The following is a 13,128-nucleotide window of genomic DNA, read 5'->3' on the forward strand; positions in this document are numbered from 1 at the left end:
CCTCAATGGCTGCTACGTCACTCTGCCCAACAGGACATGGTCACCAAGATTTTTTTTTTATTATTTTTTTTAAATGGACTTTAACCCCCCCCCGTCCCCACTGACCCACAATCATTGAAAACTTGTATTTATTGCCTTCTTTATATGAAGTAAAACTTTTGTTCTTAACTTTATGGTTGACTTGTATTTTTTTTAGTGATTCTGTGATGAGTGTTATTTTGACAAGTTAGTGCTTTGAACTTAAAGACGTGGAATTCTTTTAAAATGAATTGCACTGATCTGTTACTGTAGACTTGGCGCCTGCTTGACACTGCTCCAAGTGTTCGGTTGATTTTAACTGGAAAACTCAAACTCTATATGGATCTGTACAAGGTTTTAAAGGGAATGTAATAATGGTGATGCTGCTACTTGCCCCCATCTCACAACTTCTTTACTTCTAGCCACTAACACTAAATATGGCTAATGCATAAAAATATGCCACTGAACATTACACTACTTTGCTTTCTTTTAACTACAGATGTATTTTTACTATTTTATTTTATTTATTTTCATTTTATCTTTTAATTCTGTCTTTACCATTTTACACTTAAAGGTTTTATTTGTCTACTATGGAAAGCACTTTGTAGAGTTTTGAAAAGTTCTATTCAAATAGTTAGTTGAACTAGAGCTGCAAATAACGATTATTTTCATAACCGATTAATCTGTTGATTATTTTCTCGATAATCGTTTGGTCCATAAAATATCAGAAAACCTTAAAAATATTGATTGGTGTTTGTCAAACCTGGAATGTTCTCAAATGTCTTGTTTTGTCCACAAACCAATGGTTCAATTTTAATGATTTCTTTGTTATCCAGAGCAAAGAAGTTAAGAAAATATTCACATTTAAGAAGCTTAAACAATCAAATCTTGTTTTAATCATGAAAAAAAACTTCAAATCGATTATCAAAATAGTTGTCAATTCATTCAAGATAAATCTACCGCTTTATCTTCCACCAGAGGATTAATTGTTTCAGCTCTAATTTGAACCATTAGCACCAGCAATGCTGATATTTCTGACTGTCTCAGTCTCAGATAGGTGATGTGATGAATCACAGCCAGATAACGCTCCACACATTAGTGCAGGAAAATATGCAGCAGTTAAATAAAACATCAAAGTGTGAGGCACAGATGTACAAGATGTTTCTCAAAGTAAAGATCAGACTTGTGACAAAGAATTCAGTGGCAAACACTGGTGACCCAAGATGGAGACGATTCTTCCAGTCTCAGCATCCAGGGCATCATGAATTCAACAGGAAGAAGAGATGACTGACATTTTGGTTGTGATGATGCTTTTGTGGAGAAGGGGGCTGATTGGATTTTTTTATTTTTTTTCTCTTCTAATCAATTAACCAGTGAATAATTTTTTTTCAGTTCCTTGGACCAGAAAATGTTGAAAAATGTTGATTGTTTCTCAAACCTGGAAGTTACATTCTCATGTCTTGTTTTGTCCACAAAATGAATTGGTTTTAATGATTTGTGTTATATGGAACAGAGAAACTTAAACTAGTACAGCAAGTGGTTCTGAACGGGTTCGAGCTTGAGGGCTTGCAAGTCTCCGTGTGCCCACGTCGCCATGCGCTCCTCTAGCTCATCTCCCGTTCATTCTCTGCTTGCGGTCCTAGTTATTTTCAGTGCTAATTATTTTCAGCGGCGTCCCTGCGCAATGTTAGAGGGTACTTTCTGTTTAAAATGGCCGGCTTCCTGTTGGGTGGAAGGCGTGTCCGTAAACGTGTTCTGGGTTCCAAGTTTCGTGCAGATTGGACAATGTTAGACTCTACTTCCTGTTTTGGGCTTGTACATCCTGTGGGGAGGTCATCTTTTACGGACATGTTCAGGGCGGGTCTGAGGTCTCTCATATCAAGTTTCAGGTGGATATAATGATCCCTGTTAGAGCAGCATCTACAACTGTAAGTGTAATTCTGTCTGCCGTCACCAGGGGGCGCAGTTTTCGTCTTTAGGGCCGGACCATCATCAATCCGAGCAAGTTTGGTTCAGATTGTACCAACAGTTTGTTTTTTTATTATTTTCTGCTTCCACCAGGAGGCGCTATTTTCAAAATGTACCGTTTTTGGAGTTATGTTGTCTGTTGTGAAAAATCTGAATTAACTTTGGCGCCCCCTATCTCGTACGCCGTGCAACATTTAAAAAAACTTTCAGCAACTTTAGATCCTCAACTTGTCCACAGTGACCTCACCAAGTTTGAAGAGAGTGAAGTTAGAAGTTATAGCTGTTGATAAAAATAAAAAATATTTCCAGCTGAGACGTGACGTGTTTGCTGATCCACTGCTGCATCATTCTTTCATGCAAGCGTTAGAAAATCTGATTTAAGGGTGAAACCAAAAACGGCGAGGACGGCGTTCTTGAACAGTGCACTTGAGGTCAGCGCAGAAACGTTGTGTGCAGTCGTCTGCACATGGATGCACAGAGAGGTCATGCAGAAGACCTGTCACATTAGCACTGAAGATGAAAACAACATAACCAAGGCTTATTTGGAAACAGCTGTTAAAAGTGATGATGGGAAAGCATGACATGCTTATGTCTAAGATGCTGCTGCATGTTTACGCTCATAAGACCTACAGTATATGAACAAACTGTATATTCATCCCAGTTTAATAGGAATTAGAGCTGCAGCTAACGATTATTTTCTCGATGAATCGTTTGGTCCATAAAATATCAGAAGACCTTAAAATGTTGATCGGTGTTTGTCAAACCTGGAAATGATGATGTTCTCAAATGTCTTGTTTTGTCCTCAAACCAAAATGATTGACTTTTAATGATTTCTTTATTATCCAGAGCAGAGAAATTAAGAAAATATTCATATTTAAGAAGCTTAAACAATTAAATGAAGCTTCAAAACGATTCATCGATTATCAAAATAGCTAGTCGATTAATTTAGTAATCGATTAATCGTTTCAGCTCTAATATGAATAGCATCAAAACTTCTCTACATGTTGTGGGAGAGGTGGTGAGTGAGTGTAGTGGTAAATTTCTGTTGCCTCGCAGCAAAAAGATTGAGTTTGTGACTCGGTTGGAACAAGGGCCTTTATGCATGAAGTGTGTGTGTGTGTCATTTATAATACTGTGCATAGGTTCTCCTGAAAAGTGGAATATAAATATTTTGGTTTATAAAACCATGCATGTGCCACAACAGTTTCCCTGATAAATCAACTGGCAAGCTTTGAGCAACGCCCTTATTTGACCTTAAATAGTCAGAAAAATGCCCCAGATTGATGTTCATTCATGATCTCGAAGTCAGGGCAGATGCAGAGGGAAGATGACATAATCAGAAATTGTCGTCATCACGCATGACAAACAAGGTGTGTGTGCGACACAACGTGGCAGATGCTGTGAACGCATGGAAGATTCACGCACTCAGATAGTTTGAGTCACATGAGTCTTAGTCCATGCAAGACATAATCTATCCTCCTGTTTGTCCCTGAGAATATGTCTCATCCCACAAACAATTATTTAATAATTACAGCGTTTATTTAAAATGTTATCTTGCAACAACACATGTCTTATTCATTTTGATTTAGGGGTGTGTTTCCGAGAACATCAGTCTCGCAGGGATTTATTTATTTGTTTAAAAATATGTCTCATCCATGTGTGCAAACAAAATATTGTTGTGAGCAGTAATAATTTAATTTAATTGCCACAGTTTTCACCTCTCCCCCGCTTATGTGCATACGCATGGGTCAGAGTTCAGTGACGGACTGCGTCTCTTCACAGTCATGTTTGTTATAAATCCCACACTTTGCATTATAAGCTTTATAAATGAGGCCCCAGGATGTACTTTATGCCTGGAGCCTTCATTTACCACAATAAGAAAACTCTTAAAGTGTCCCTTTAAATGCTCATAAAAGCACAATAATGTGTGATACAACCTGTAACTGTGTGTATGGAATACAACAATTACCTCTGAATCACATTCAGTTTTGAAGCACACATTATGGTCATTACCCTAATGCTCATGCAGGCAGCTGAGTTGAACATCATGTCAGATGCAATTGATGTAGTAAACCCTGAGAGGGCAGTCTTTACCCATTAAGTCCACTTCAACTGTGTAGCCTCACCCACGTGGAGCCACATTTACATCCTTAAGATCTCTTCACTGCAGATGCACAGCAACTCCACAGCAGCCTTTGTTGTATTAAATATTAATATTTCAATATTTCAAAGTATGACTCATAAATGAGAACATACTGTCACTGTAGTCGTTGGTGTGTGTAGCTCAAGGTCTGGGAGGTGATTCCCACTCAACTGTACTACAATACTTCATCACCATAAAAACCCAATACAGTGAATACTGATACTGTGTGTCACCGTCACTAGAACTCTATGAACACTCCCTTTCTCATTTGCAGAGGATTTTTCATTATTGAAGACAGTGTGCAGTTTTCATTATGTGTCCCATTGTGTTTTTTTACAAAGAGAGCAGATTAACTCATGTTGTTGTCAAAAATAAATTCAATAACTTGCAGCTCTTTAAAATCCAAGTTTAGGTCGTAGCACTTGTCTGGAGCCATAGGAGGGAAACGATGCTGATGAATTTGGGTATATGATAAATAATATGATACATTTGACCATAGATTGTATAGTAAAATATGGACAGTTTATGGTTTCCCTCTGAAGCCAACCGGGAAATATGAATATATTGAATAGCCACTAGAGGGCAACCAAGATCTAAGCTGTGTTTCCATCATAGTACAGTATGCTAAGGTTTTTGATTGAGAACAATACTTTTATTTTGTAAGTAGGTTTGTGTGCTGGGCCAGATGTATCGCGGCGGCTTGACGACATGGAAACGCGACGCAGGAGACGACAGTCAGACAATCATCCGGCAGCTTGGTTTGTGGCTGTTTGTCTCAACAACACGTCAAGTTTGTGAGAGAACAGACTTATGAAGTTTTTCTGTCGTCCAATCAGCTGACTGTCGACGGTGGCGCTGGTCTAGCTCCACCTGGACCGTGCTGCACTATTTTATCCTAGTTCTGCAGAGGAAGGTTGCCAAAAAATGGAACCGTTGGGCCTGGTTATTTAGGTACAGAACTAAACCTACACTACTGCTGTGTAATACGAATGGGTTAAATGCAGAGGACTAATTCACTATCACAGACTGCTGTGTGTGTGTGTGTGTGTGCTACAGTGATGCACCACAGAAACACACACTCCACCAAAGAGACCAACATGTGCCCCAAAGGCTTTCATCTGCTCCTGCTTAACTCTTAGCTCCGCCTCAGTGGGTCACTTATTGAGGCCAGAATTGTTCTGGATATTCACTAATTGAAGATTAGCAGATAAGAGAAAAAATCCCTCATCCCTCATCCCGTCAGTAAAATGGTTACTCTGTACACTGTTTCCTTTTCCTGCCTGGAGTCACGCCTTTCAACATAAGTGCAATAAAATCACAATTTGCGCCCACTTCAACAGTTATGAGAATAAAAATGTGATCTTATTCATATAAATGTATCCTCAAGACATCTCGGCCTTGAACGGAGTGCTTACTTTTACATCATTTGGTCATAATAAAAATGGAGGCCACACTGTATTGCTTTAATACATTTCAACATCGGCATCATAATGAACGATGCGATGCACTCTGATTTGCAGTGTAATAGCTATAGTTCATACTCCACTCAACCAAAATAAAATGGAAAACCACAACAAACTCAACCAAAAATGCGAAAGGGATCGCCATAAATGATTTAACTGTTCAATTCCCAGGTGTGTCTTTGTGTCTTGGAAGCATTTCACATGGAGGATTAATGGTTTCAGTATGAAATGTATAATTATCAAAGAGCACCTTTGCAAGGATGTGGTCTTTGTCATGCAGTGGAAGAAGCATTACAATAACATCATTTGATCTGTGCCATGTTTACTGCTAAACCAACGTCTCAAGTGGACTGCAGACAGATTACATGACAAAAAAGAACCCACAGTTACCCTCTGCTCTTTATTATCATCAGAAATGACACACTGCCCCCTCCCCCTCCATACATTAATAGCTGAGCAGATCTGATTTGATCCGGAATCTGATTTCCAACATCCTGAAACAAGTTTCCGGCATCTTGCACCGTGAGGTATCAGTAACATACAACACAGCGACAAATCATCTGCAGCTTGAAACCAGATACGGACCTTTGCCCTTTCTACATTTTGCCCAATAACCTATTAATATAGCGTAACAAATTGTACAAGTTGCATGAGAGAAGTTCTGTCATGCTGAAGTACTAAAAAAAAAAAGACAGGATGTGGACCACTATCACATGCTGTATACACAGAACTGAATAGTATTCCTATTATGTATTGACTGCTAGTTTAAAGGTCTAGTGTGTAACACTGAGAGATCGTTTTGGATCTCCTATAAGAAGGTTTATATAAGTTAATATAAAATGGCGACAGACAGACTTTGCCTTAACAAAATATTTATCGACATAGTAAACATAAGAAGGTAAAAAAAACAAAGGCAATAAAGTACAGTCCAGTCAATCAGCATTAAAGATGGCACAGTTTTTTTGTGCAAAAGCAATAAGTAGAAGCCAATGCATAAACTTGTGAAGGAGGAGGAAATAAGTCAAAATTGAGTTGTTTTTTTAAAAAAAAACAAAAAAAAACAGCTGAAACAAAGTGCAAGTGTTAATACGTTGTACACAAAGGGCTGCACAGCAGAGATAAATAAGATAAATAAAATGTAAGAAATGACATCATAGGCCTAGACTACAAACAATAAATGTTTAAAATCACACATGCCATGTACAGCTGACAGTGATTTGGGTGATGAGCAGCATACAGTAAGCAGAGGCTTTTTAAGGGAGTGTGAGGCCCCAGGCAGGAAAGGCCTGGGGCCCCCGACTGACCTGAACTCAACCCCTAAATTGAAAGCAATAACCTATAATATATCTGCCATATGTTTTTTTAGACTGAGAGTAGACAGAAGTTAGTCCACTGATGAACTTGTTGTGAACATTCAGTTGATAACGAATTGACTTTTCAAACTGACCCTCCTCTTTCCGTCACTTTCTTTTTTTTTGATTTCAATCGTTTGTGCTCTTAACTCTAAACTTGTGAACACTTAAGATGCACTGGTCAAAGCTTATTTAGAGCTTATTTAAAGTTCTGCAAACGAGGAACAACAACGTTGAGAAGTCGGAGCAGGGACAACGACAAGGTGAAACTGAGAACTTCAGTTTAAAGTTCACAGCTGATGGTTGAGTCGTGGCCGATAAGAATCAACCTGGAAGTGAATACATGAGTGGAGCCAGCAGTTGAGTGTGGATGTGAATGAATGCATCTTTAAATGAAAATGAGCAGTATGGATGACGTTATACCCTGACAATGAAATCAATGGATGCCATCTTGGACTTCATGTCTGAAGTTTATACTGTGTGCTCATATAAAAGGAAAAGAAACACCCCTGTAACTAATGATGTGCATCAGAGTGAATGAGAGCTGAGCTTTGCATGAAGGTGTATCCATTTATCAAGTGTGGGCTCAGAAAGAAAGCTCATAAAACTCATTAAACTTTTTTTTTTTGTGCAAGTGTAATGGTCTTTAATCTTCTGAGGAGAATTGCCCTGCGAGGAAAACTTAACAGGCTACAGACGTTTTATGACTGTTGTGCCTTTCGGCTTAAAGGATATTAGAAAAGTGATTTGTGGTGAACCTCGAGCGGACTTTAAAAACACATAATCTAAAAGATTTGTACCTGCACTCAGACAACATGGGAAAGGCCAGGTCCCCGCATGCAACTTACAAAATGAAAAGCAAGAAATAACAAAGAGCTGCGACAGGTAGCGTCAGGTAGCTTCGCCTCCACCGCGAGTGCGTGTGCTTTACGACTTCCTTTCAGCGTTGCAGTACCAGCAGCTGCCTTTTGTCTTTCTTTGTTTTCTGAGAGTATATTTCACTCCGGAGCCGTGACGATGGCTCAGCTGCCACAGATGTAGGATAGAGAGGAAACGTGACTGTGAGATATTTATGCTTCTTTTGACTCGTCACCAAACAAACGCTCTGTCTTATGTGACTGTAGTGAGAGGTGAGGTCAAGTGCGCGCTTCGATTATTCTTTCACGCCTTAAATCATAAAAAAAATCTCAATATCTTTCTGTTTTGATCATTTTCTTCAGTTTTTTTAAGATAATATTTCAGCTAAGATGCCCCGCCCCCCCCCCACACTCTACTCTCCTCTGCTGTCTCTTCACACTCCATTTCCAATCCCAGTTCCTCTTCCTTGTCATCACTGCACCACAACTCATAATGGCAGATTGATGGCCGCCGCTGCAGTACACCGCAGTCACACAAAAGTCGCCCAGATTGCTCCCAACGAATTTACAGCACATTGTAAATGATGTCATATTTGGACATGCAAATCTTAGAAATGAATCAACACCTAGATGACTTACAACATCACTCTCAGATGCAGCTGCGAGCGCCAGAGACACAAGCAAGTGCATTTTTGAATTAATAAACAGGAGAACGATGAGAAGCAGACGAGGTACATTTTCACTGGCCACTTTATTAGGTACGCTAGATGCTCGACCTATCTAGCAGCAGCCAATCACATTGCAGCAACTCAATGGATGTGGGCATGTAGATAAGGTCAGGAAAACCGGCTGAGATTCAAACTGAACATCAGAATGAGGAAGAAAGTGGATTTTAGTGACTCTGCATGTGGCACGGTTGTTGGCAAGTCTGAGAATTTCAGAAAATGCTGATCTCCTGTGATTTTCACACACAAACATCTCCAGGGTTTAGACAGAACGGCTCAAAAATGAGGAATAAACAGTGAGCAGTGTAAAATGTCCCGTTGATGCCAGTGGTCAGAGGAGAACGACTGGAAACCATCTCTGGATGCACTCCTGAGTTTTGCTTGCTTCACACACAGGAGCAACCCAGTCACAAGCATCAGTGCAGCTTTCTGATTAATTATTAATTATTGAATTATTTACATTTCCCCAAATGTGAACAACATAAACTGAGACACTTATTTTGCTTGTGATATAATATTGTGCACAATGACAATTCCGTGTCTCTTCAGTCTTGTCGTCCTCTCCATGGGTGAGATTGTGATGGTAAGTTTTGACCTGGCCTTGAGCTTGTGTTGTGCTTCACCCGTGAGCATAAACATGTTGCTATGACATGCATGAAACATAACTCTGACACTCGTTTCCCTGGAACACAATGTACAAGTGCTACATTTCCTATATGTTCTGCACAAAAGTAAAACAGAAATGTCTTTTTCCCCGAGATGGAGAGGCATCCATCATTTATGAAGCACACGTTTCTCTCGCTTTTATTCAAAGTTTTCATTTTCAGACCCGTTTTTTGCTGCTGCTGCTGCTGCTGCTGTAACGTTTGCGTCACACTGAGAAGAGGAACAATTCCAAACTGTGTTTACTGCCTTTATACTTTGTATGAATACTAGAGAAGTCTCCCACCAGGGAGTGCGACCGCCACAGCCGTCGTACTGTATCTCCATTGATGGGATGCTGTGCTCTGGGGTCAAGGTTCGGCATGAAAATCAATGGGGACAATGTAGTGATTTAATATAGGACTTCAAAGTGTCCGTCTCATGTCTACTTTGTTGCCTTCTACACGGACATTCTCCCATTCAAACATGAGTTTTGCGTTGTCAAACAATCAGTTATCACAAAACGTGAAATGTTTCACGTCATAAATGAGTAAAGATACAAACTAAACATGGAAATATAGAAACACAATCAAAATAAACAGAATACATATTAAAAATACACATACTTTCTAGCCAATGTAATGGTATGGCAAGTGTGGTGCTTTAAGAGAGGTAGTGTGCTTGTAATTATTTGAATTATTGTTGTCTTTCCATCATTTCAAACCAGTCTGGTCATTCTCTGCAATCATCAAATATGCATTTTCACCCAAAGAACTGCAGCTCAGTGGATGTTTTCTCTTTTCCAGCTCATTCTGTGTAAATCTGAGAGACGGCTGTGTGTGAAAATCTCAAAAACATCAGCAGTTTCTGAAATAAATCATGTTTCTTTCTCAATCTGATGCCCGGTTTGAACGTCATCAGTGCGTCTCCTTTGCATTAAAGAGCAGTTGCACAGGTGTACCTAATAAAGTGGCTGTCAAGTGTATATGGTCAAATTAGTTTTGATTCTGCATAATGTTTCGCATTAAAACAACACGATAATAATGTAATGAGACAATTAAAGTTATCAAGTTATAATGGGATCATTCATCATGTTATAATGTGAACCGCTGCATGTTATGAGATAATTCATCGTTTCTTGTCACAGTGTGATTAGGCTGTACGTCATAATGATGTGACAATAATCTGATATTTGTTTCAGCTTCTTTCTCTCTGCGGGTCGCCGCAGTGGATGATCTGCATATTTCATTTTGGATTTATTTTCATTTTTCTAAGCCGGAGAACCTTCCTGACACAACCTCCCATTTATCTGTGCTTGGGACCAGAACTCAGAGTGTCCCCCGTGGCTGGGGTCAATTCAGAGTGTCCAGTTAACAATGAGTAATGGGGATTGGGTGTCTTACTCAGGGTACCCCAGCCCTTGAGGATCCATAATTGGCAACCCTCTGGTTACAAGCCCAGTTCCTTCTGAAATATTCTGTATGCTGCTTTAATTTAAGCACATTTTGGTGGATTTATATATACGAGGATCAGTTAACCTGGACAGTAAATTGACTGTAGGGGTGAGTGGTTGCTTGTCTCTGTGTGTCCCTGTGATGGACTGGCGATCTGTCCAGGGTGTGAACCCCCGCCTGTCGCCCTATGACAGCTGAGATCGGCACAGCATCCCCGCGACCCTCACGTGGAGGATAAAGCGGTAGAAGATGGATGGATGTTCTGATTCAGAGGAGAATTGGTGCACACCAGTGTGATTGACAGCTGGAGTCCAAGAGGAGTCTGGTGTCAGGTGACGTCTGTGTTTATGAGGTTGTAAGACACAATAAAAGCACACAGGAGGGTGGGGCAAGTTTTGTTTTTGTTTTTTTTTATTAAAAAATGGGACGACTTCATCCGTTGACCATGACTGACCCAGTGAGGTCACAGTGTCTGGTCACATGAGCCCAGCACACAGTCTGTGTGTCTGTCTCTGCAGCTGGATGAACCATGTGATTAGATAGACAGTGAGACACTGAGGAATTTATTTTTGCCTCTGTGTTCTGGCTGAAATGGAAGTGAGCAGAGAGACGCTTCATCTTCATCAGCACACCAGCATTCACAGTGAGGACACTCATAGGCGTGATCCATTCCCCTTAAATGAACCTTAACCATCACAGCTAAATGCCAAACCCTGACTCAACGTCCGTCTAAGGGTCGACAGAACACGAGGACCAACCAAAATGTCCTCACTCCCTATGGTTTGTAGGTTTTTGGTCCTCACAAAGATACAAGAACACACACACACACACACCCTTATTGTGCCTCATGGGGGAGTATGGCTGTACTGCCCTTCACCCGTTTGCCTCGTGTCACAGAAAGATTAAAAAGTGCATTTCCCATCAAAGGTTATTTTCTTTTTCTTTCTCCCACTGTGTTTTTTTTTTTGTGCTCAGCTTTCTCTCAGCAGCTCTTCTCCTTTTATCTGGCTCAGGTCTACAGCCTGCCTGCTCACACACACACACACACACACACACACACACACACACACACACACACACACACACACACACACACACACCGAGTGGGATGAAAGCAAAACGGATAACAAAATGGACATTTTTTTATTTATTTATTGTCAGCACACAAATTTTTATTTTTTATTTTCTTACAAGAGTTTTTTTTTGTTTTTTTTGTGGTGAATGATTTTATGCAAAGTAGCTGGAAAATAAGGATAATAAGCAAATCTGGGAATTTAAAAGAGAAGAGCAGTTTTATATTAGAGTAGAATTCCGTCAGCAGTAGACTTTCGAGTCACTGTGACACTTTTCTCTCGCTCCCTACATCTATCACACTCCAGGTTTCTCATTTTTTGGAAGTTTCTGGACGATGTATTTAGAACAAATGAGTATTCCCTTATAAGTCATGCATTCAAATGTTTGCATGAGTATGAAAACAAAAATACCATATTTAAAAAAAAGAAAGTGATTTACTCTTTCTGGCCTCTTGGGGGCAGTGGAAACAAGCAGTAAACATAGACTACACATTAAAAAAATGTGACATTCTGGAAAGAGACGCTAATGTGAACGTTACTGAATCCTGAAGTCTTTCTAAATGTACTTTACTTGTTGAAATGAGGTGGAGTAAAAACACAGTGCAGCATGGAGACAAAACCTCAGAGTTCTCATGGTCTGAAGACACACATGTGCACACACATGCACACACACAGATGGAAAACTCCTTCTTGTGCATTTCTCTTCTGAGTCTCTCTGGAAAGGGTGGACGAGTCTCCAAGCGTGAATTGATTTGCTTCCATTCAAAGCCTTTCTTGTTCCGCTTTGGTCTGAAAAGACAAACCACCGTGAGTTTGGGTTCTTTTAGAAACATTAAACATAATGGCTTTGTTTGTGAAGAGCAACAGATGCCTAATAGATGCCCGAATAATGACACTGCTGTTAAAGTGGTGTCTTCCGTTGTATCTGCTGTCAGCATGAACAAAGACGTCCAGCAGGTCTTCTCTCGAGACTCCGGGCAAAGTTAAGTGGACAAAGGAAACTTTCTTTGTAGGTTTGCAACAAAGTCACATGCTGGCAGGACGAGCTGATCATTGATACGGTTGATAAGTGTCATCGCAATCAAACTAAAACTAATCTTACAGTAAGATCAACGTCAAATAAGAAGAAGTGAATGCCGTTAACCCTCAGAACACAAAGTTTTGGGCTGTTTTTTACTCACTGTTAACCCTTTAATAACATTTTAGCCTCAAAATGACTCGGTGTTAAAAGGTTAAAACACACTGTATAGGTTATAAGAATGTGCAGTACAGAGTGTCTTATATCCTTTTTTTCAGCACAACCTAGACGATTTGATAAAAAAGTCATTTTCACCAAATATAAAAACCCATCTGAGCAAAACAGTGTCCACAATTTTTAAAATTGGAAATATGCACAGAACAAATCATAGCTTTAATCAGTGTAGCTCACAGTT

The sequence above is a fragment of the Solea senegalensis genome, linkage group LG14 (assembly GCF_019176455.1).
Source record: "Solea senegalensis isolate Sse05_10M linkage group LG14, IFAPA_SoseM_1, whole genome shotgun sequence".
NCBI lineage: Eukaryota > Metazoa > Chordata > Actinopteri > Pleuronectiformes > Soleidae > Solea > Solea senegalensis.